The sequence below is a fragment of the Chamaea fasciata genome, unplaced genomic scaffold (assembly GCF_029207755.1).
Source record: "Chamaea fasciata isolate MVZ Bird 193981 ecotype frontalis unplaced genomic scaffold, bChaFas1.0.hap1 SCAF_1, whole genome shotgun sequence".
In the NCBI taxonomy this organism is placed as follows: domain Eukaryota; kingdom Metazoa; phylum Chordata; class Aves; order Passeriformes; family Sylviidae; genus Chamaea; species Chamaea fasciata.
Window position 1 is genome coordinate 76,875,562 of NW_027094086.1, and position 24,967 is coordinate 76,900,528.

The following is a 24,967-nucleotide window of genomic DNA, read 5'->3' on the forward strand; positions in this document are numbered from 1 at the left end:
GAAACCAAATATAGAAGGCTAATGAACATATCTTTGAAAGTAGGTCACAGCCTTAAAGCCAAATGTTGTGTTCAAAAGGCAGGCTCTGCAGAGAAACAGGGCTCTAAATAAATATATCTAATGAGTTGTCCAAGAGGGCCCTGCTTAGGAGCTATTCATACACAAAGGTTTGTGCATCCAGACTGGAGTGAGTCTCTCTCTCTTAGCAAATCTCATGTCATTAAAAAAAAAAAAAAAAAAAAAATTTTGCATGAGCTATACATTTCTAAATAAAAGCATACCAACATAATCAAATAATTCTGGAACTTCTGACCATTTGTTCTCAGTTCCATAACTTTTCAAGAACCAGAGTGCTTCTTATTCTTAATCAGAAAAGTTATTTCACCAGATATATGTTGCAATAAGTCCACAGAGAAAAGTTAGGTTATTTCTTCAATCTTTATCCAGTATTTAGACATTGGATAGTACCAATTTACCTTTTGGAAGCATAATATTTTTAATATGCATATTTATATGAGTAAGAGTTCATTATTTTCTTTTCACAATGTTTAGAAAAGGCTAAGCACATATCACAGTAAGCTGTAACAATCTCACAAGAATGTTTTCAGCAATTATCATAAATAGATACAACTCAGGAGTCCATCAAGGGATACTTAATTGGTTTAAAATAATGATCTAATCATAAAGACTGCACATAATTAATAACAAACAAAATCTGCAAATAGTCAGCTGTCTCCCATTAATCAGTACTGTGCAAATCATCTGTATCATCTAGTTATGTAAAAATTGTTTGAAGAGGCTGAGGAAATAACCGAATTTTACAATGACTTCTTGTGCTAAGTACTCCTTCAGAAGCAATAAACATTGAAAAAAAAATCCTTGATGATATGACGATGGTAATGGATAGTCCCCATTCAATAGTAATCAGGTAGAGTAACCTAGCTCACTTCCATTCTTCTCATTGGACGACTCCTGATTGTCCAAAAGACCCAGCCAGGATCAGTGCCAGGAGGAAAAACAGTGGTCCTTTTTTGCCTGAAATTCTGTTAAACTCTGCCTGGAACACAAAGACTCACAGGGCCACTAAAAGCATGAAAGAGCAGAGATGTAGCGAAAAATATGGTGACTTATATTTGAGGTAATAAATAGAATTTAATTCTTCTGTGATTTTTGGGTTTTTTTTAAAAATGTTTCTCATGGAATTAGAGAAAGTGAGATCAAAAGAGACAGATATTCCAAAGAAACATAAAAAACCACAGGAGCAGATTTTGTACTATTTTGTACTTATTCACCTACTTTGCCCTTCTATTTCTTCTAACTGCTGTAATTAATCTTGTCTCGATTATACATTCTAACAGGAGCAATATATTTTTAACCTCACATAAAAACTAAACAAAACAACCTCCTGAAAACCCTAGAAATTTGCTTTCTACCCTATAACTGAAAAGACAACAGTTATCATGCTTTAATAAGATTCCTGCTAATCCATTTCTAACAATTGTTTAAAAATATAGAGTATTCTTCATTTTTCTGTAGGAATACATCGCTCAGACAGATTTTTTTGTCAGCAAATACAGAGGAAATGTTTTAAATAATCAAAAGTAAGCTTCTTCTGAAATGCATAATTCCCCCACTCCCAACACACATTGTGAATGAATATTCATCCTGTGTTTTTCCCAGCACATCCTCTGCACAGTGTTCAAACAATTTTTAATGAATCCTGCACTCTATACTTGCTCACTATGGATTTCTTTGTATATCCAGAAAGGGACACAAGATTGAAAATTACAGACAGAAAATACAAGGTGTGTTAGGAGGAGATAAGTTACTTTCAGAAAAGTAATTTCAATTATTACTAAAAATCTATGCTGGTGTTGCTCTGTAGGCTTCAAAGAGTACTTGTAACAGCAAAGACAATGTTTTACTCACTGTCAGTCCCTGTAGTTATGCAGAAATTAGCTGATATGAACCACCAAAGAGATGAAAATAGCATTTATACTGGGAGTGAAAAAGAAAATTAGATGCTCTGTTACCTAAATTAGTTGAATTAAATTTTCATTTGCCTCACTGAATATTAATCACCCACACAGTTTGTATTCATATTACACCCAAAATCTTCCCTAGTTCTTACACATGTGTACCTCCAATCCCTTTCCTTTTACATATGTTTTGAATCATATATCACAGAACGACAGAGTAAGCTGGGTTGAAAGGAACCCCCAATGATCTTTGAGTTCAACTCCTGGCCCTGCACAGCACCAGCCTCAAGAGTCACACCATGTTCCTGAGAGCTTTGTCCAAATGCTTCTTGAACTCTGTCAGGCTGGTGGTGTGACCAGTTCCCTGGGGAGTCTGTTCCAGCGCCCAAACACCCTCTGGGTGAAAAACCCTTTATTCATATATTCAACCTAAACCTCCCTTGACACAACTTCAGGCTCTTCTCTCAGGTCCTGTTACTGGTCACTTCAGTGAAGACTCCTCCTCTTCCCCTCATGAGGAAGTTGTAACTGCCATGAGGTCTCCCCTCAGTCTCCTCATCTCCAGGTTGAAAAGACCAAGTGACCTCAACCACCACTCATAGGGCTTCCTCTAAAGGCCTTTCACCATCCTTGTTGCCCTCCATTGGATGTTCCCTAATAGTTCAAGATCAACTGCACATATTATTCAAGGTGAGGCTGCCCCTGTGCAGAGTAGAGTTTAAGCTTAAACGTGATACATTCCAAAAGAAGAAGGAATGATATTGTCAAAGGTATGAGAACACTATAGTATATATCATTGCAAATTACAATTTTAACGGTCCTTGCACACTGGAGTTTTACAGAAAATGTTAAACTCTAAACATGAAAGTGTTTTCCTAAATACTTTTTTTTTTTTTTTTTTTTTTTTTTTTTTTTTTTTTTTTAAGTCAAAAAGCTAACACTGAACAAGCCAATCACTTATCTAAACAGCACATCCTCAGTGGTCAAAAAAGGTTGCAGTATCTGAAGAATGCACCTTATGGTGGACAAATTCAATGATTTACAATTTACTTTTTCAAATTTATTAACTAATAGGTCTTAGGAGTTAAAAGTAGACTTCCCTGCCTCAAAGACTGTTAAGGCCACAGAAGGGAGGAACTTATGATAGGAAAGTGCTAATTCCAGGCCCGGCAGAGGTCTGGCAGAGATCTGTTTAGCTCATCCTCTTCAAGGCATTCAGAATAAATTTCCTCCATTGACAGATGCTGAAAAGAAGGAACTGCTCATATACATGTCACTGGTCAAACAAAGATCCCCCTATATTATGGAAGAAATGGCATCTGTGTCCACCAATAACCACCATAGCCCCCCAGATGTGCCTCTGTGGATACGCAGAACTTGGCCTGTATAAAGGTGGCACTGTTGTCTGGGTGCTCGGAAGATAAATTCAGTATCAGACCTAGGGGGAGGTTAAAAAAGCTTGGAAAGAAGGACATTTGACTGATAATGGGTACAGAGAATGCAAAATTTATGGCCCAAGGACATTTGGCATAACACCCGAGATAAAAAATAAACTAATATAACCAACTCAGCAACTGTGCTGAAATCAGTCCCAGCTGGGTAAAAGGTAATCCCAGCGGAGGGAGATTGCAATCACTGAATCAGGGACCACCAACTCAAGAAACCCACTGAATCAAAATAAGAGAAAGACTGAGTATGCAGATTAATTAACATAAGCAATGAGGGAATCATTTAACCAATAGAAGATAGAATGCTAGTTAATAAGGAAACTATGTAACTTGTAGTCAACAAGCATTACTTTCTTTGTTTACTAAAATTTATGAATAGTGAAAAGATTTGATAGTGGTGGACTCTGTAGCCCTAGCACCTCTTTCTGCACTGAACCTACCAGCAGAAAACTGAACTGAGTACCCTGCCTCACCACTGAGAGCCCCAAAGTGATGGAGAACGTCTCTCACCTCTCTCTCCCCACCTCTTTTTCCCCACTTCTGTGCCTCAACTCCAGCTCTCCCTCTGCTCTCCCTACCACCTGCCAGCTCTTCTACCTCTCCCTCTCCCCTTTCCTATTTTTTTCTGTCTCTCTATCTCACATTTATTAAAAAATCTCCATATTTTTGACTTTGGCATATAGTCTCATTTGTTTCTGAATTTGGGCAGAGGCAACTCCTGCTTGTTGGATCTTAAAATTAGTGAAAAAAAAAAGAAATCACTCTGTCATTTTTTATGCCTCTAGGTTTGTAAATGATAATATTTAGCATCTTAGTCCGTTCCTTTATAAATGCTTATGGGACATTACAGTGACAAACTGAATTGAAAATATGTACTGCAAGTGCTTCTATGCATTCACAGTTCACCCATTCCATTTTTTTAAATGCATCTCATTTTTTAGACTATTTACATTTCTTCACTAAGCAACAGAGCAGCTAAGCTACACACTAGTTCATGAAAAGGTGTCTTAAAGAATCTCAAAGTATCTGAATCAATACCAAAAAGCCAAGATAGCTGTCTCCAGACCAACACATCCTCCCTGGCCAGTGGACATCCTTCAAACAGAGTTGATATATATGATTATATTTCTTATAACCATTACAATTCTTCTGATGGTACTAGAAACTTACACCGTAGAAAGTTGTCTTCATTTCATCCATGGCCCATTTGTCTTCAAACTAAAATGACTTAATGATAGTTGGCAGCTTCTTTCCCTTTAAGTTCAGGAGTTCCAAGTTCCGCTGTACTGCAGGTGATGCTTTATTTTCTCCTATTATAGTATAATCTTTTATTTAAATCTAAAAATGTTTTTACTAAAACAGCAAATTTTTTTGAGAGATGGATTTTTTATTTCTTTCCTAAAAGCACTATGACAGGTATTTACTAAGCTTGTACAACCTATTTTCAGCGCACTGAGTATCATATCTGTAAAATTCTGCCCTAAAATTAATAACATCAATAGAAATTTTAGCACCAAATCAGATGGAAGCTCTTTTGGTGCTTTTCCAACTAAAAATTCAAGGTCACAAATCCAAAATTTCTTTTTTTCATCTAAGTAAAAGGAAAAGAAAATATGGACCAAGGACAAAACACTATCAAGGAGATATTGAAAACTTATGTAAAGTGTTCAGTAACTCAAGTAGAGAAATTTATAGATGAAAATGAGACTGCTAAGACAATATGAAAGCTTACACTGATTACTTATTATATGCTTCATTACTTAATTAATCTACTCTTGCCTAAACATACTTTCAGAATTTATAACATGTCATAAAAAAAGTGATCAGGGTCTGTTTTGCTCAGTAAAAAAGTATGTGAAAAGAAGCCAGCTAAATCTTATCACAGCAAAGCTTGTCTCCTGCTGACATGAAAGGGAACTGCATAGCTAAAGCTCTTCAAAGCCTTTGAAGATGTTCAGTATTGTAATAGTAGTCAAAGAGATTGTGAATTTGGGAGTGTGTCATCTGATGAGTCCCTTATAACTGAATGCCTTTATTCCACCTCTCTGTGTTACACTTTAACCTACTCAAAGAGATCACGCCAGTGTCACACCACTCAAGCAGCAGCATCTTTAACCATGAGTCACTGACATCAATCACTCTTGCTTTTTTAGCACACCAGAAAAAAAAGTGGCTTTGTTCCCTATAAGGGATTTTCCACTTTTATGTTAATGTGATAAAAGAAAATACAAAAGCAAACCAAAATTATTGAACTTTAAAAGAGTGTAAAAAAGTCATGACATTCAATGACATTGAAAAAGACACCTGTAGCATTCACATCCTTAAAATATTCCTCTCTAACTTGGTCATACACAACTGACACAATGAACACTGAGTTATTTAGACATAGTATGAAAAAATTAATATGATCTATATTACATTTCTTAGTCTATGAGCAGGTGTGTGACTGAATATGTTCTCTTTTTTTGTACGTTTGAAGATGGGGCACATGTAGGCATTTTGTGTAACCTTTTGAATGACAGATGTGCACTCTAATATAATGATTTTGCACTTGTAAATTAAATTAAATTGTTACTAAACAAGAAAAAATATTTAACTTATAAATCTATACATTCAGACTTAATTTAGAGCCTTAGAGGTATACAAAATCCCAAGTATCCTAAGTTAATCCAGCATGAGAGTAGCTGTGGGAAATTTGCTAGACAAGTAAGTTGGTTAAAAAACTTAAATCTTATTTCAGTGGTTTATAGTACTTGAATCCTGTTTTATTTTTCACTGAGTTTAAGCCTAATTTTGCTTCCCAGCTTTACATTAGATATTGCCTTCTTCTATGAGTGCTACCTGAATTAAACATTTGAGTTTCACCATCCTTTGTGACAATTTAATCAGTTCAATCAATATATATTTTTGTTAGGCTAAATTCATAAAAGAGCATTAAAATGAGGACAAAATTCTCACTCTCTTATCTCGTAAGTTAAATGATAATTAATAATACAGTGAGTCACAGCTACCAAATTCTAAAATAAATAACCTTGGTACTTGTTCCTTACAGAGAAATACATCTTTATTTTTGATACAGCCAAGTGGTGAAAAAAGATTATATTATTGGACTGACTATTTGGAAATTATGTCCCTCACAAAAATTTAATTTTCTATTTCATCAAAGAACAAATAAATAAATAAGCATTGCTAGTTTTCACGGACTGCGATTTTTTTTAAAGCATAGAATATTTTGTAAATAGATTCAAACACATATTTTTGAGACCTGTTCAAGCATTGTCACTCAGACTGAAGCAATTTTTTAACTGAAAATTAAAATAACATTTTTGTATTCTCTGATAAGAATTAAAAACCTCTACATTTTGATGAGAAGTGACATAAAGGGTGTATCAATTCATTAATCTCCATCAGCATAATTTCTAAAAGGTTAAGTCTGTAACCTGAGTAGAATGTGTAAGTATCATTTAAATGTTACAGCCAGCTTCTCCCTATTTTGCATTTTTACAGTCTTTTGGTTTTTATTTTAATTTTCCTGTTTCAAATGCTTTCCCACCAACCCAAGTTTTTTTTTTTTCTTTAGGTCTAAAAACAAAGAGAAAGAATAGGTATGAAAAATCATTATTCCAGAAAAGAGGTATAGGATGACAAGAGGATTTGCTTGAACTGAGTCACTCTTCATTTAATTGAATTAAAAATATTTAAAACTATAATGGTATGAAGAACAAAGTATGTGATATAGTGAGAAAAATGAGACAATCAAAATTGTCAGTCAGGTGGATGATAATAATAGACCCTGGCTGCCTGGGTACCATTTAACTGGATTTACCTACTTTAGTAATTGATTGTCAGACACAATCTTTGACCACTTTTCCCAGGCTAGTGGCACAATATATTTAGATGATCCAATCAATTCTTAGTTTTCCTTGTGCTGCATAGTTTGGGAGTGATACAGGTCACTGAACAACATTCTGATAGATGCGGAAAAGGGTTGCTAAAAGAATGTTCCTTTTGGGGTTTTGGGTTTTTTTTGGGGGGTTGTTGTTGTTGTTTGTTTGTTTTTTGTTTGTTTTTTTTTCTAAAATACTTACAAACACTGACTGAAATGGTTATAGACTGCAAAGGAGCATCAGATATTAGAGAAAAAATGTTTATTTAGAAAAAAAAAAGTCAGAATAATGGTGAAGTACTTTTTGTTATTTACATAAGACAATGCAAACACTTCACTGGTCCTGAATGAAAACTATACAAAAATACAAGAAGATACTTATTTCATGACTTACCAAGATCTTAGAAATATGTTTTCCAACAAACAGTCTTCCAAACCTCCACTGAAGACACCAAAACCGGATAATTCAGTAGCTTTCACTGAAACAGAACAACAAAGTTTTGAACATGGTCAGAAAACAGTATTATTCTTTGCATGATACTTAAGCAAACAGAAAACAGCATAGGCATTGGAGTCTCCTTTGCATTAGAACATGTAGATGTTAAGATGTTTATCCTGGTAAATCTATAGAGTCTGTACTACAGTAATGCACAGATTTTTATGTTTAAGCAGGTGTTCAAAACTAGAATTCTAATTGAAATAATTAAATGTTCAGTATTTTCAAGGTTTGTAAGTAGTTTGGAGGTAATATAAAAATTCATATCTCATGACAAATACAAGAAAATTAGCTCATTTGAAAACCTTTGAGTACAATCAGGTTAATTACTGTCTTAGAGAAATAAAGAGATATTGATTCTGAAACTTCAGAAACCACTAAAAATACTCAAACAACAAAAATAATCTCATCCTGGTTTTGGAAAAATTTAAAGCTAAATCTGTTGTGGAGAATGTTTTTCTTCATTTATATATGTTACTTACCAACTCTGCTCAAATATGCCTTTTTAATTAAAAAAATTTCTTAGTTATTGTCACCTAACTAATCTCACAGTATATGACTAAAAAAAAAAAAAAAAAAAGAATACATCAACCAAGGAAAAGTTAAAGAAATATTAAATCCCCAAGAATTTATTTTTGTATTGTTTCTGGAAGCACCCTATCAGAATATCCCATGATATGTGTGTAGATTCCTAGTTAATTCTAGGTTTTGGTTCTTCACCAGAGATTTAGGTAGTTAAGAGTTTTTTTGCCTCTGAAATCCCTGAGCCAGGTCGCAAGAAAGAAGCAGAGTCTTCAAGGTCTTGTTTTTCTTGATTTCCTGTGTTGATTATTTCATATCTCAAAAGGTTCTGTGCTCAGCCAAAACCTGAACAGTGGCTAGGACACAAAACAACTCCTCCTACAGTGGGACATCGCAGCCTCTTTATACAGAAAATTACTTATCACCTGTTTACAATTATGTGCCAATGCCTATCACCTATACTAAAGGGGTCAACTCTACCCTGAGCCAATCTCCTTGAACTGCTTTGTGCCACCGTCATCAGAAGATGGAAGCCAGGGGAGAAGAAGGAAGAACTCAGGGCAACACCCTAAATCCTCCATCTTGTTCCCTATACACCTACATTCTAAAAACCCAAAACTACACAATTTTCCATCCTGTGCTAAGCTAAACTACTGTTTTCACACCTTTGTGGTTTGTAATTCTTCTCTCAGTGTTGGAAGCTGTTCCCATGGGCTGAAGTCAAAGGCAGTGTCCTCCCGGGCTCTGTGTCAGGGTCTAGTACAACCCCCTTGTACAGCTACAAGACCCTCCTGTACAGATCTAAAACCCTCTTGCTCGGGTTCCAGACCCCTCTGCCAAGGTCTGTGGCCTTCCAGGGCGCCCAGAGGAATGCCCTGGACTCCAACAGTTAATGTGAATCCAGAAATGGAATCTAGCTGTACAATATAAAATTTGAAATAAACTTATCTTTTTTTTTTTTTTTTTTAACTTGATAAGGTTTAGTGTCTATGGATCCATGACATTGAAACAATCTGCTTTATATGGAAGACAAAATAGTTTTTAAAAAGCGCATGACACAGAGAATTACTCACTGTATTGTAAATTTCACCAGTGAGATATGTGAACTCCCTTTACCAGGAAACTTTGTTAGCTTTATTAAAATGCTTGCTTTAAAATTCTCATTATTCATTCATAAAAAAATAGGAACACTACAGGCAAGCCTAACACTTGATTTCACATGTAGGTGTTTTGTTTTGCTCCACAAGAAGAAATAGTTTTTCAAGTCAAGAAACCTTGCTACTGACAAAAAAGTTCTCAAATAAATCCTAAAGTCTGTGAACAGATGTTTGGGTCAAGGTATTATCAGAAATTGCAGAAACGGCTCCACAATAATATCACTTTTACTGCCTTTCATTTGCCTCCTTGTAATATAACTGGTAAATATCAGAAATCATTAGTCACCCCAGAGAAGCTACAAATAGCAACAGCTAGAAAACCAACAATACCTACATTGCACAGTGTAAGTCATTTGTAAAGTGTCAGCTGTCCCAGAACAAAGCTGTTGATTCTTGATTACAATGAAATGTGTTATCAGTGAGATGCCTTGATGCACATGGGCCTGTAATTCCTCCATATAACAGAAAAAGTATCAGTTTGGATGAGTTTTCCCTTTTAAAGTAAGGTTAAGATAAGATTCGCAGTCCTATCTGGGTTTTTTTCCACATTCTTTTCTTCAGAATTTGTAAATTTCTTCACTGTTAAATTCTCTGTTTAACCTTTGCTATCTTTTTCTGCCTTACTTCCACTGTACTCACACTTAATATTTCTCTCAATACTTCAGTGGGATAATTGATCTCTGGCTGAGGTTAATATTACAAGAACTGTTATTGATATCTTTATGAATTATAATTCTATTAAGAATGACAGCTGAGTTGTTCTTCCATCCTGATATGTTTGCTATGAGGATTAAGGTTCCATTGAAACACTGAGATATGTAGAAGTTATCATATCATTATGAATAATATATTAACTTCATGCAATTGCCACTGTGATTTTAAGCAACTAATATATTAATAATATTAATATTATTAATATCAATGTTAATATTAATGTCCATACTAATAATCAATTGCTGTTGTCATTATTAATTCGTTTTAGAGCTTGTTTCCTCTAAGCTACAGTATTCACAGTGAGTGGAACCCAATACATTAGGCCATTGTGATGTTTTTTTGTTTTTTTTTGTTTTTTTTTTTTTTTTTTTTTACTTTTATTAGTGTGTTTTCTTAAGATTCCAAATTTGTCCAAGAACTTTTCTTACTCCTCTGCACTATTTCTGGGAATTCACGACCGATTTTTTCTTCTTGATGGGATGTGTAATTAACTCCCTGGTATCAGACTGGTAGTAAATGATCTGCAAGAGTCCATATTTTTTTCTAGGTTTGCAAATGTTCTGCTCAATGGCATAATAAATAAGCCTAATACACACTATAAATACTGAAAAGCATCATAATAAGGAAAAAAAAAAAGCTCTTGGTACAGTGGAAATTACAAAATTTTCATTCAAAGGGCAAATGGACATTAGTGGTCAGCCACCAGCTTCTTTTATACAGACATTCAGAGTGAGAACACATTGTAGGTGAGACTGGCTAAATGTAGATGCCTAATGACATCTAAATGGGGCAGTCAGATCTAATACTGGATTCTATAGTTGACCTTTTGAAGCAGTCTTCTGGCCATGAGTAAATATCACAAGACATCTAACATGACATAGCAGCTAAATCCCACTCAGCTATGCTGTGATGTTTTCAAATCAGATTTGAGATGAGTCCTGAGTATGCCAAGAGCAGTGAAATGAAATCACTAGAAAAAAATCTATCCCTTTTAGAGGATGACTTCAGGAGTTGAAGTGTCACAGACTCTCTAGAGGAGACTAAAAAATGTCAGTGAAATGCTTGAATAGAAAAACAGTCTGAGACAATAGCAAAAAAACCCCCAAAAAACCCAAACAAAAACAAAAAAAACAACAACAAAACAACCTGAAAGAAACAACCCCAAAACCAAAAAAGAACCAAAATCAAACAACCACCACCATAAAACAACCAAGGGACATTATTGACTCAGCAAACATGCTTTCCCAGACTGATCTCCCCTTGATTACTCAACTGAATAATATGCTGAGCCCTACTGCTAGCTTTGCACTCTGACTGTCCAAACCTGGTGAAGAGTGAAAATCTCCAGCTTTAAGGTGAGCTGTGCTTGCCCTTTAGAGTGTGGGATACAAGACGACTATCTTAGATATGTTCAGTAGCATACACAAAACCACCTGAGAGGATGTATACAACCACAGACTTTGTAACTCCTCCCTCCTCATTTGTTTTGAAGTGCTACACATTTGAAGATATTTTTTCTTCTAGAGTTTTTAATATTATAAGATATAATACTATATCTCTAGATATACTTATCTAGAGATGACAGCTTAATTAGAGAGAACTCATATTACAGGATTATTTAACATTATTCTCAAAGAAAGTGAGATTAACACTAAAGAACAAACAATAGACTATTTATAGTTCTCCAAATTTTCTTTGAAAGTTGCCTCAACTCTCACCTCTCACAAGCAAAGCAATTCTCATTGTCTTGTAAAATTCCTCATCCAGCAACACCATATGATATGTTCAAAAATTGTTAATAAACCAAGTCATTAAACAAATTATGTAGCAAATTCCAGCGGCACACTTCAGTCTTTAAGGTTTATTTACCCTTAGTAAATTTCACCTCTAACCACATGGCCCTGTAATGAAGTATTGTCATTAGAGGGAGCCATTGCCTCTCCACAGTCTGAGCGGTTTCCATTCCTTACATTTTTCAAGACCCCATTTTTCTGATGGGCTCAGCCATCTGCTGTCACCCAAGTGATTTGAGAAAACCATTGGTCTACATGACTTCTGAATGACATTGATATTAATATAAATAAAATGCACACAAACATCAGGCCACATATTGTCTCTTTGTCTGTATTTCCTTATTAGGGATGACAATAATAAAACAAATATAAAATAAATATATTCTGTTTCCTTGTTTTACAAAATTTTATGGCTGAATTCTGAATTCCATGAAACTGGATGAGCAAATTCCCAGTGAATTTCATGTGGAGAATTTTTATCCTGTTTGCATTAAACAAAGCAGATGTGGAAATCCAGATTCTTAGGTTTTTGATCACATAATTTCATGAGATTGCCACTGTGATTTTAAGCAAATATTTCCATATCCCCTAAAGCATGTATAGGCATGCCTAATCTGAAGTAAATGTACCTGAACTGTATCTGAACTTTCAGTAAAGCCTTTGAAATTATCTCCCACAACATTTTCCTTCAAAACAAACCTGGGACACATGGCCAAGACCCCAGAGTCTTGTGGAGCCTTTCAGAAGGACCTTGACAAGTTGGAGAGATGGGCAGAGAAGAACTACCTGAAGTTCAACAAAAGCAATTGCAGGGTCCTGCACTTGGAGGAGAATAATCCCATGCATCAGGTCAGGCTGGGGCCTGATCTGCTGGTAAGCATCTCTGTGGAGAAGGACCTGAGAGTCCTGATGAACAGCAAACTGTCCATGAGCCAACAGCGTTTTTATGGCCAAGAAGGCCAGTGGTGTCCTGGAGTGCACTAGGAACAGTATTGCAGGTCGAGGGAGATGATCCTGACCCTCTGCTCAGCCCTGGTGAGGCCACTTCTGGAGTGCTGTGTGCAGTTCTGGGCTCTTCAATACCAGTGAGAGATGGGGCTCTTAGAGCAGGTACAGCAGGGGGCTATGAAAAATAATTAAGAGACTGGAACATCTCTGTTATGAAGAAAGGCTGAAGGAGTTGGGCCTGTTCAGCCTCAGGAAGAAAAAAACAGAGGGGACCACATACACATCTGTAACTATCTGAAGGGAGGGTGCCAAGAGGATGGAGCCAGGCTCTGCTCAGTGGGGCCAAGCAATAGGGCAAGAGGCAGAAATGGATGCACAGGAAGTTCCACTGGAATACGAGGGAAAAGTTCTTTATTGTCCAGATGACTGCGCACAGGAGCAAATTGCCCAGAGATGTGGAGGAGTCTCCCTCACTGGAGATCCTCAAGAACAGTTTGGTACAACCTTGTGCAATGTGCCCTAGGATCACACTGCTTGAGCAGGGAGGTTGTATCCCACTCATTCTGTGATTCTGTGAGACTGGACACTTGTGGCTCATATGGGAGCACTCATCCCTGGGTAAAAAGCTGTCTGAATGTCTGGGAGAAGAGAGAGGTGGTAAATGGTGTTTCATTCAGCTGGTGGTACAAGGGCTCTGTACTCAGACCAGTTCTGTTTAATACCTTTAGTGATGATCTGAACCATAGGAGATTGAGTGCGCCCTCAGTTTGCAGATGACATCAAGTCGGGAAGGAGTGTTGATCTGCTTGTGGGTAAGAAGGCTCTGTAGATAGATCTGGAGAAAATGGCCTCAGGTTGCTCTAGGGAAGGTTTAGATTAGATATTAGGAAAAAAAAATATTCACTGAAATATTGGTCAGGACAAGCTCTTGCAAGAATAGGCACCCAAGGACGGTGGAATCACCATCCCAGGAAGTGTTCAAAAGATGTGTAGATGTGGCATCTGGGGAGGTGGTTTAATGGTGAAAAAAGTAGTCCCAAATCATAGGGGTCTTTTCCAGCCTTAGTAACTCTACAGTTCTGTGTGGATGCCTGTCACAAGAGGATGTTAACATGCTCAGCATTAGCTTTGGGATTCAACAGCAGATGATTCAGAAGTTTTATGTTTAAATAAAGTTCATATTAGGAGATTTGATAGAAAGCAGAGGTGTCCCTCTGACTAATATCACAAAACATTTCAAATTCTGTATCATGTGAAACTATGAAAAAGTCAGTACAGACAAAAAGGAGAATATATTGACAGCTATATCTACTAATACTTCGCTACGACTTTTGTTTCTACTGTCTCAAAAGTGAGTCATCTATTAAGGCAACATTGGAACTCAGATCTCATTTGTAAATATTTTTCTTTAAAACTTGAAATCTGAATAGCCCACTATAAGCTGCTTTATCTGCAGGGTATAAGAAGGATTTCTCAGTACGTCTCTAGCATTAACATTTCTTACAAAGCATCTACTGACACCTTACAAACCTTCAGTGCTAAAAGTTTACTAAAGCAAAAACCATAATGGATTTCTACACGTTACCCTTCAACCCTTCTTCAAGACAATTCTTTTGTGTGGGCTTGACATCTTAAATATTGAAGAAATGGTGCAGTGGAGAGCATTTGACAACTCAACAACCAGAACAGGTCAAAACAGCAGTGCTCAGAAAGCTTGCTGAAATATCTGGATGTGTTGTTGTTGTTGTTTTGTTTGCTTTTATTGTTGTTTTAGAGTCTTATCAGAACAGAGAAAGAAGACTGAGTGACAGAAAAAATGGCCCTAAAAATGGAGGAAATGGCAAAAGTTAGAACTGGCTTTGTATATGGCTACAATACATACCTTCTACTTCAGGGGAAACCTGATGAGTGTTATTTAGGAATGAAATTAAACCTAATTCAACTTACATACCAGATACGATTACAATAACTTTATCATAGTGTTATTTCAGATAGGGATCTGAGAACTGAAGAGAAGAAAGGAAGAAATTATCCCCAAAAGGCTGGGAAAAAAAGGCTCCAACACACAACAAGAATACTGTAAAAGAAATTCCTTTACAATCACTTACGCAGTCTCAGAAAGGAGATGTTGATGAAGATTCACAGCAGTTCCCAAAAAAGAAAGTCCTGTTTGAAAGGTTGCAATTTGACAATCTGCAGAGTAAATCCAGAGAGCACAAGGGCACCTGATCTACTAGGAATGTGTAAACATATTAAAAAACCAAAACCAAAACCAATAATAAAAAAAAGTCTATCAGCTTTAAATTGTCCTATAAATTGTAAGTGTATTAAGCAAGCAAAAAAGGTGCTGTAAACTGGAATATGAACATAGTGGAATAATACAAACAACATCAGGGTATTTATATTTTACACTCTGATAGCATAACCACAAAAAAAGAGAAGCATTTTGCCTAAATGACTAATGTGTCGTGAGAGTAGGACATATAAGGACTGGATAAGGGAGCTGGGATTTTTTTAGCCTGGAAAAAAGGAGGCTCAGGGGAGACCTTATTGCTGTCTGGCAAGGTGAGTGTTGGCTCTTCTCCCACAAAACTCGTGAATGGATGAGAGGACATAGATTCAAGTTGCTCGGCAAAGAGAGGTACAGCTTAGAAATCAGAAAGAATTTCTTCATGGAAAGAGTTTTTAAGCATTGGAATGGACTGCCCAGGGAAGTGTGGAGTCACCACCCTGGGAGTATTAAAGAAATCATGGACATTGCACATAGTGCTTTGGTCTGGTTGGCAAGGTGCTGACCAGTCAAAGGTTGTAACTGATGATCTTGGCGGCCTTTTCCAACCTTAATGGTTATGTGATTCTGTACAACACTGAAATCAAAGATCAATATGTTTACCTAAAGAAAGACCTAAATAAATAGAAGTGAACTTCGATGGCATTCTAGTACTTTCTATAAGCACAAGTCACACCATATAGTAAAGCAGCAAAATATCATCAATAGGAGAATATCAAAAATTCATCAAAAAATCAGAAAGCATTAACTAAAAGGGAACTTTTCCAGACCCAGATTCTATCAAAGATTAAAACATGTATGAGTAGTAAGAACATTGAATCAACAAATTCAACAGATAAAACTTTTGCCTGAATCTAAAATGAAATGGATATCAAATTTCAATCACTAGAAGAAAGTGAGTTTAACAAGTTTAATGGGAGAATAAGTGGATCTAGAACTGGATAACTGCCAGCAGTAAAGAGCAAATCACTAGTACAGAAAGAGGGATTTAGGCCACTGGTACACCTAGGGAAAATATCTCTCTAAGAAGTGAATCTCTCTAAGAAAAATAATATTGTCAAGAAAAATAACACAAAATGCCAAGAGTGGTTTATACTAGCAACTTAGACAATATAATATAAACACTTTAAATATTAGTGCAAGACAAACACCCACAGGGGCAGAAAAAGAGGAAAGAAGAAAAAAAAAAAAGAATAACAATTAAAAAACATGGTTCAATGGTAATCTTACTACAGCATAGTTATTGAATAATAAATAACTTAAGAAAATGAAAAACAAATATAAATGTTTACTGTTAAAAAATAAGAGATCATGTGGAAATATGGATTATGAAATTCAGAACAGTTCACATGAACAGAAGAATCAGATGAATCAAAGTAACTTCAGAAGGAAAAGAAAAGGGGGTTTTACTGGCAGCTGAATTGTTGAAACACTCCCTGGCACACTTTTCCTTTGAATGACTGTTTTCCCCACGCCTTCCTCCTGCATTGTGTAGGAAGAAGTGCAGCCTCACACAGATGCAGCCACGCACTCTGGAGGCTGGGACAACTGCACAAAGTCACCTTTCCAAAGCAAGCAGGGCCCAAGCATTGGGCCCAGCACTAGTTATCTCACTAGGTCAGCTCTAGACTTGATTGCAGCTTTAAGAGTTACACTGAAAATCAACAGTTACCTGGAATTTTTCCAGTAAGTTAGCACTAACCTTTCCCAGGAAATGGAATTTCTTGAAATACATCACAAAGTTCCTTCATCTCTGAAAACACCAGCTAACATTTTATTTACCTGTCAGTCACTGAATCAATAGGATTTTTTTCATAAATGGTTTTGAAAAGAACATTAAGGAAGACTTGATTTTAGAAAGTAATTCCACAACTGCCTCAAAAGTTTTAATGGACTAACATTGTGAGGGATGTTGTGAAGGACACAGTCTCAGTGTCTAAGTCAAACATCCTTACATCTCATCAACACATAAAAAATATGTGAAATCACTACAAAAGTGTGTACCAAGAGGATGGTTCCAGACTTTTTCAATGGTGCCCAGTGCCAGGACAAGGAGTAATGACCATAAGCTAAAACACAAAAAGTTCCCTCTGAATATGAGGAGGAACTTTACATTGAGGGTGGCAGAGCACTCCCAGGTTGCCCAGAGAGGTTGTGGAGTCTCCTGAGATAGTCCAAATCCTCCCGGACATGTTCCTTGTCACCTGCACAAAGTGACCCTGCCTTGCCAGAGGGTTTGGATTAGATGCTTCCAGAGGTGCCTTGCAACATTAATAATTCTGTGATTTTGTGACCTCAAGCAACAGTTATGTACTTGTGGAGAGAGACACTGAACGAACTAAAGCTTAATCGCATATCAAATTTGAAAAAATTATAATCTCTGGCATCAGAAACCATAGGTCTAGTGTAAGCACTTTCAAAAACAGTGATAAATTTTGCAGCTGAAATAAAAGCAAAAAATTTAAGAGAAAAACCTTGAGCCTCACCAATAATGACATGTAGTAGTGTGTCAATGACAGTAGAGTACCAATCAAAAGCCATCTATGTGTTCCAAAAACTAGATCGCACCTGGTCTGTTTGAATGCAATTAATGAAGCAGATTACTGTTGGTAGCAGGAACCAGCAGGAACTTTGCAAGATAAAATGAGTACTAAAATTATCAGGGTTCTCCTTTTCTCATTGCAGAATTCTGAAAGAAATACCATACTAATAAACACAAATTATTGTGTTATTATTTTATTTTATTATTTTGTATTATTTTATCCCAATAGTTTCCTTTAATAAGGCAATTGATTTTTTAAGTGGAAAAAATACAATTGGTCTCACCTATCTAGATTTTTGTGATTAGTGCAATGAAATGTTGTTAGGAGTTGTTACTTAAATGGAAGAATATGTGTATCACTGAAAGAATTTTAAAATTACTAAAAAGCTGGTAAATAGAGAATTGGATTAGTGGTGAAAATAAAGGTTAGAGAGAAAACCCTACTATGCTACCTCAATGACTTCTATTGAGACTTGTATTTTTCATTAATCTTGTCTCAAAAATCAGGATATTTAAATGAAATGCAGTTATAATGAAAAATGCTAGCAGCATATTTAGGATTTACTGTCAGAGGTCTGGAATATCATACCTGGAGAATTATACAACTCAAAAAGGTATTTTTTATCCTGAAAAAGACATTTCTACTAAAGACTTTCTAGTTTCTTTCATTGATTTATCTTCAGTTTTACACTCCTGCATCAGAGCAAATTAAAAAACTGAAGAACTGCCTTACAATGCATCTACAAATCCTATCTCCATTTCTGGCATATATCCCCAAGAGGTTATTTGCATTTTGTAGTATCTATATGCCAGAACTGTGCTGGGTTTTGCCCAGCAATGAGATGACTTGAGAATTATGACACTTTATCCACAAAACTACACAGACTACAAAGGTACTTAGATAGGTAACATGACAGGTACATTTTCTTTGGGAGAGCTGTCAACAGCATTTTTTGCCTCATTTCGCATGCCCTTGCAACACTAAACAAACTTGAAAAATACCTTCAAAAGAGATGAATTACAAGCATGACACCACTGTTCTATTCAAAATCTTTTGCCATTGTGTTGCCTTTTTCCCAGCCTGGAAATTGAAACTCAAGATAATTTTAGAAAGGAGATAATAAGAATAGATATTCATTTTTAGGCCTTCAGGGGTAGTTATGGAAAGATGTCCGCAAAAATCCCCCATCCCAGGAATGTGTAGAATTTCCTAGATTCTAGGAAATTAGCATAATTGATAAAAAACACCAATTAGGAGGACAAGTGGTGATGCAATTCCCCCCCAGGTCAAGCCCCTTCTGTGGAGCCCTCCCTCAGCACTAGCAGTACTTGAAAATGTATCTTGAAGGGTTGTTCTTGGCCTTGGTTCCCAGGAAGAACCAAGATGGGCTGGGGGCCTTGTACCCCACTGGGCTTGGAGCTTTGAAATTTGTTTTGTCTTTCTGCCTAGGGAAAGGCCATAGAAAAGTACTGGGAAAACTAGCTACTAACATAACAGGCTACAGAGCTACAAATATATATGTGAAGAATACAGAGAACATATAAAAGGAAAAAAGGCAAAAAACAAACAGCATCACTTGCACAATTAAATTACTTGGGGAAACCAAACACTTGGTCAATCATGATGCTTTTATTTTAATATGGCAATGAAATGTTCCTGCTAAAATTTTTGGTTATGAATAGCAGTAAAGCTGGCTCATGATTAATTTTCATTACCATATAATTTAGCTGTATGCTACAAAAAACAGTACCTAATTTTATATCTAAAATCAATAATTGTCTCAACTAGAAAGGAACAGCAATAAACACCTGCAGCACTTGCTCAAGGACAAATAAGGCAAATCAAACTTATTTCTTTCACAATGTTTCAGACTCAGATTTGTATCAGAAAGCAGCATCAATATATCTTACTAGCAAACACATTCTCTGAAAAAGTACAGCTGAGCTTTCTTAAAAATCTAAGAGAATTTGGAGTTTTTACAGTTTTTGGTCATAATTGTTCACAGTGTTATATAAAGACTTCCAGTAGCCAACAAATGCTCATGATTTAAGTTAAAAAATATATTTATGTATGCTTATATCACCTGAATCTATATATTTCCATGTACATGGAAATATTTGGGTTTAAAAAATTCCAACACTAATTGTGACATGAAAGATCACAGATCTAGGCTCCTTATTAAAAAACAAGAAACAAAAAAAAAAAAAAGGAAAAAAAAACAAACAAACAAAAAAAAAAAACCACCAAAACAAAACCAAACTAAACACCCACCCCGCAGTATTTGAACAACACAGTAATTTTATTTCTTTTGTCATGTAATATGCCACAAAAATTTTATTTCTTCTGTCATTTAATAGGAAACTTAGCAAAACTCTTCCCTAAGAAAATCTCCTAAGAGCAAAAGACAGGCATCTCATGAATTGGACTGTATACAGAAGAGAAGGAATAGCTAAAAATGTGATGAGGCTTGGTGTTTTTCAAAAGCAAAAGCTCTGGTCTCCAAGAACATTTTTCATTGTATAACTAAATTATTGTTTGCTAGACTGATGAAATAGTAGTATATGAGAGAGTAAGCATTTTCAAATGTTAGTTTATAGAAACAGAGCATTAATATTGATTCCTACATGTGACACTAGCTTATTTACAGAAGAGAGCCAAGAGATTGGTTTTCTCTTTTTCTCTGTCTCTGTTTCTTCTTCTTTCTTGGTGTTTTGATCACTTTATATTTCTATTAAAAAAAAAAAAAAAATTGGAAATCGAGTTGATGTACTTACCAGAAAATTCTCCTTTCTACAAGTGCTCAGGAGCAGCAGCTATTTCCAATTGGCAGGTGGATAAACTACAATTCTATTTTTGCCAAGAGTAAATTGAAGTAATGAGAGCCTGAGTGAGCACTCCTTGCTCAGACAATGCTCATTTTAATGGTAATGCCAGAAGGCCTTATGAGAAATTAGGCAAATAATATGAGTAGGCTTGAGTCCCTTGTGAATAAATTACTTAGATAAATCACCCATATAGAGAAGCTGATGTCAACTAAACTGTTGAAGACTGTGGAAGATGAGAAAGTCCTTTCTACTGGAAAGAGTATGATCTTTCCTTTGATTTATCATGGAAGGAAAATAGCTTTGTGCCTGTGAATTGGAAAACAAACTGGCTGCCCTCCAAATTTTAACATATAAGGTTTGCTGACTATTACCAGAAGCAATTATTAACTGTTCCAAAACCAAAATAAAAAATAATTTGAAATTAAATTACCAATATATATCCTTGCTCAGTGTCAACATCAAGTTTGCTGTGTAATATGATTTTATGGCCATAAAAACATGGCTTCATTTTCAGCTCCCTAGGTGCAACCATTTACTTTATAATTTTTACACATTCTTTGTAGCACTGAAAAGAATTGTCATTAATTAATTAAAGCACTAGATAGAGCAACTCATTAGAATGGCATACAAAAGAAAACCCAACAAAACCAAAACATGAAGAAGTGTTAATACAGTGTAATGGCTCAAATGAAGAAAGGAAAAAGCTTCACTTTGGGAGTATGGGTTGAATACTGAGTTCTTCAGTAAGGTCTCCTTTCTTTCAGTTCAATGAGATTCTTATCACTGATTTCACTGCTACAGTCATGCCAAAAGAGAATGCTGTACTTTCAGGGATCACATTGTTAGGTATGCAATATGTTTTTCTTATCCAGAGAGGTAAAAAACAAATCAAATCAATATTTTTCCACACTGATGTTATTGCACTGCCAAATACTTTTAATTAGAATGTTTATTAATCATTTATTAAGCTTTCATAAAATATTATTAACTGGAGAAAAAAAACCCTCCTGTAACCTTTGGTGAGCTAACCTTCTTCAGAGAAAAGGGTATTTGCAATACTGCTTTGGTATTTAGTATTTAGTATACTACACTTAGTTAGCAAATGTAGCTGAAAGATTACAGTCCTATTGTCTGAAGCATACATACACATGAGGTCCTGAAAGAAGAAAATGGAGAAGGGTTCTCTTCTTAAATAATAATTAATATATTGTTCATGTCACATTACACAAACCTGATAAGGTAAATCAAAACTAGTACTGATTAGATAGAAAGACTCAGTAAACTAAAATGACACTAAATATTGTTTAACAACTCACAGTGCAAAAAGCAACCTGAGTAATTCTACATTGAACTTATATAAAATCCAAAGAGAAGAAACCTCACGATTTTTTTCCAAATTATCTCCTCCCTGGTGTCCTGGAAAAGGGTCTGGTTACCATTTTTTTTCACAAAACAAGGGTGTTGATAAGGAGACAGGAAAGCAGGTAATGCGCAGACTCACTTCTCTGCTTTTGAAGGCTCAGGTTAAGAAAAAAACAAAAGCAATTACTTTTTTTTTTTTTTGTTAGCTAGTGCTATCTTTATTAGAATATATGATAAAACAGTGCATTTTTTTTTTTTTTAAAAAAACTTTATATAAAAATCAAAGCTGTACAGTGTAGTGGTTTAGCTTGAATGTGAAGGGTGTTTTTTGTTTGTTTGTTTTTGTTGTTTGTTTGTTTGTTTTTCTCTTCCTAAGGAAGTTATAGCATAGATTGACAACTTAGTGACAAATAGGAGTGTTGGCTATGCCTCTGGAGAGCCCAGACTTAAATCAAAGGTCCCAGGTGACTCGTTTTCCGGTTGTCAAGGAGCTAACATGCTTTGGTAAGTCAGAAGTTGGTGCTAAACCTCCGGGGCCAGGCCCGGCCCGGCCAGGCCTCGCGGGGGGGCGCTGCCAATGGGAGAGCTGCCTGGGCTGGCAGTGTCCTCTCTCTCCCCATGGCTCCTGCGGTGGGGAGAGGAGGAGGGTTGCAGGCCGGCAGTGCTGGCCATGTGCCACCGGCCGCGGCGGCCGTGTTCTTAGCTTGGCTGCCGGAGCCTCTGGTCCGAGGGAGGAGAGAATCTTGAGAGTCTTTCTCTGGAGCTCCAGGGAGCTGATCCAAGTTTGAGTTGCTTTGGATCTGACCAGGGGTGGAGGAAGGTCCTCCATCAACGTTCTTGAGCATGCTTCTCTCCCTCCCCCTATCACCTTCGGCCTTGAAGTTCCAGGAGTCAGTTGGAGAGGAGGAAAGAAAGACTCTGGGCAAAGACATTAACCCTTTCCCTTCTCCATGGAAGAGAAAGTGCTTTGAAATGTAGAGAAACAGCATTGAGACAAAGTCAGAAAAAGAACTGATGGAGACTATTGGAAGAAGGTGTGGAAGAAGAGAGCATTTCTGACTGGACTTCTCTAGATGTGAATTATGGAGAAATAGACTATTCCTTGTAATATCATAATGTTGTTTGGGGAAATGCAAGTTCTAGTCAAAGGGTTGTGTGTATTGATATAAATGAGATCTAATTGAATAGAGTATGTCCCTGGGTCCTGGGATAAAAAATAAGGAGGTCTCAGCCTTTGAGACGAAGATGATTCTTAAGAGAAGTGATGCCTTGGCTCCTGGGCTAAAAGGAGGTCTCTGTTTCTTTTGAGACAGAGACGATTTTAGAGATAAGAGAATCCTTGTTTTATACTAAAAAAAGTATTCTTAAAATGATACCCCAAACATGTGGAAGCCCATAAGCAGCTTGAGAAATTGTTATATAGGTAGGATTGCATAGAATCTGCAAAATTCCAGGCAGTTGCAGATTTGTGACATTAAGAGCTACCAGACCTTTTCTTGTGGTGTGTTCTCCATAAACTCTAGAGAGGTTTCTCTCCCATAGTGATGCAAAATTGTGTTTAAATAGTGGCAACTGACTAAAAATCATAGTTGTCTCTCTGTGTTGAGTGGGAAGTGAACAGTTTGAGGTAGGGGGGAAGGTGTTTAAATGTCTTAATTTCCATTTTCCCCTTTCCTTAGTGTATGTTAATAAAACCTATCTGTGTTATGCTTAAGTTAAGCCTGTTTTGCCTTTTTCTCCCCAAATCCTATCTCTCAGCTGGCAAACAAGTTTCAGTGAACACTGAAACCGCCACATAAATGGTGCGTTGGCCGGGAAACTCTAACCTAAACCACTACATATAGTTAACTATATCAAATTACAGTTTAATAACACAAGATTTTATTTGCGCTGAGAGTAATGTGAAATCTTGCTTTTCCTCATTTGTTGCCATGTTGTCTATGGCAATTATCTTAAGAAGTTTCAGGTCAAATTATAGTACTAATCAGATTTTTTTAAAATTTTATGTTAACCTGCAATTACCTTTACAATTTATATATTCCTCTAGTTGGTAAGGCTTCAATGGCTACTCATCATCTTACTTTACAAATGATCAATTCACTGCTACATACACAGAAAACAGTCCCTTCGTGTAGCAAGCGGTCAAATCAATCAGCATAGAGTATTATAAGCAAAAGAATTAAAGCACTAAACTGTGACAATTATTAGAAAATGGGATTAAGAAGATTTTCCCACAGTACTGATACTCTCCTCATGCTGGAAACTCAAACTGATTTCAGTGGGAAGTACCATCATTGAGTTCCACGTACAATTAGACAAATTAAACTTAAATGTGGCATCAATTTTAATATTATTTATTTTAAAATACTTCAGAAGATGTGTTTTGCACTTTCACAGAGAAAAATGCTAATACATCTCTACAACAATTGCAGAGCCATCTGGAAGATCACATTTGTGCTGTATGCATGCACATCTACTGCACAGCTGCTGCCTAATCTTTCCTTATATAGAGTTGCAGCTGTCTCACAACTGCTGAGGCAGCAGCTTCATCAGCACACACAAGGTGCCCAGAGGTCTTCACCTGGTCTAATCTGTGTGGCATGTTTTATTTTAAAGCCTAGGGAGAATGCTGTTTGCACCAAACTCTATGTCACCCACAATATATTTTCAGACTGTCTTGGCTTCTACTTTCCACTACAGTGATCAGAATGGAAAACCTCCTGGGCCTTTCTGCTACAAAGTTGTAGAGAAGCCTTTTGATTGCTGGTGCCATAAACTGCTGATAAGAAAGCTTGCAACCTGCTAGCAGTCCTCCTAAAATTGCACAGTTTATTTTCCTCCCTGCATCAACGTGAACTTTAAAATATAGGGTATCTTGAGTGCCTATGCCTCAATAACAAGTTTATCAAATGTGTGAAGTATGTGTTCCTAGTTCCAAAACAAAGCAAAGCAAAACAAACCAAAAAAACCAACCAACCAACCAATCAACCAACCAACCAACCAA

At 36.2% G+C, this 24,967-nt stretch overlaps 1 long non-coding RNA gene across 1 annotated transcript in view; it reads right to left on the bottom strand.

Moving 5' to 3' along the window:
- The window catches only part of LOC136302652 (uncharacterized), a 218,420-nt gene that overhangs the window by 95,864 nt on the left and 97,589 nt on the right, over positions 1-24,967 (bottom strand). The window contains exon 2 of the long non-coding RNA XR_010724103.1: positions 7,708-7,792. This is a non-coding gene — a long non-coding RNA (uncharacterized lncRNA). The remainder of the gene's footprint in view (positions 1-7,707; positions 7,793-24,967) is intronic.